The 448-nt window shown below is 70.1% G+C and overlaps 1 protein-coding gene across 1 annotated transcript in view; it reads left to right on the plus strand.

Annotated features, from left to right (window-relative positions):
- Znf503 (zinc finger protein 503) overlaps positions 1–448 on the plus strand; it is a gene marked incomplete at its 5' end in the record, with an annotated part of 14,191 nt that overhangs the window by 4,430 nt on the left and 9,313 nt on the right. The window lies entirely within an intron of this gene.

Genomic DNA, 448 nt, shown 5'->3' on the forward strand with positions numbered 1-448 from the left:
CCGGCGAGTGCGGCTCGGCCTAAGGGCGACAGGAGCCTGGGTCGCCGAGAGGGTCCCCGCGACGCGCGCCGCTCCCTTCTCCCCAACTTGGATTGCGGGACTGAGCGACCAGAAGTGCGGAAGGAACCGCGGAAACGTCCTGGTGGCCTGGGGCGGGGGAGGGCGACACCCAGTGCCCCTTAGCGAGCACTCCAGGCCTAGGCTCCAGCTCTGGTGCGTGGGTGCTGCGATCTCCGGACCTAGTGCCCCCTTTCGTGGCATCCCGGACCACAAGGTCTTGGGGCCGAGCGCGCACCCCACAGGCCCTCCGGGTTCGCAGAGTCTCCGGTTTCCCGAGGCGCCCAGCTCCCCCTGTGACTCCCGGGGCTGCGTGGTCAGCCCTTCCCTCGTGTCCGGGTCTGACACGGCAGCCCGGCGGCCATCTGTACAGGGCTTGGAGACGCTGAGG

This window comes from Fukomys damarensis, unplaced genomic scaffold, assembly GCF_012274545.1.
Source record: "Fukomys damarensis isolate Sample0158 unplaced genomic scaffold, DMR_v1.0_HiC HiC_scaffold_20, whole genome shotgun sequence".
Lineage (NCBI taxonomy): Eukaryota > Metazoa > Chordata > Mammalia > Rodentia > Bathyergidae > Fukomys > Fukomys damarensis.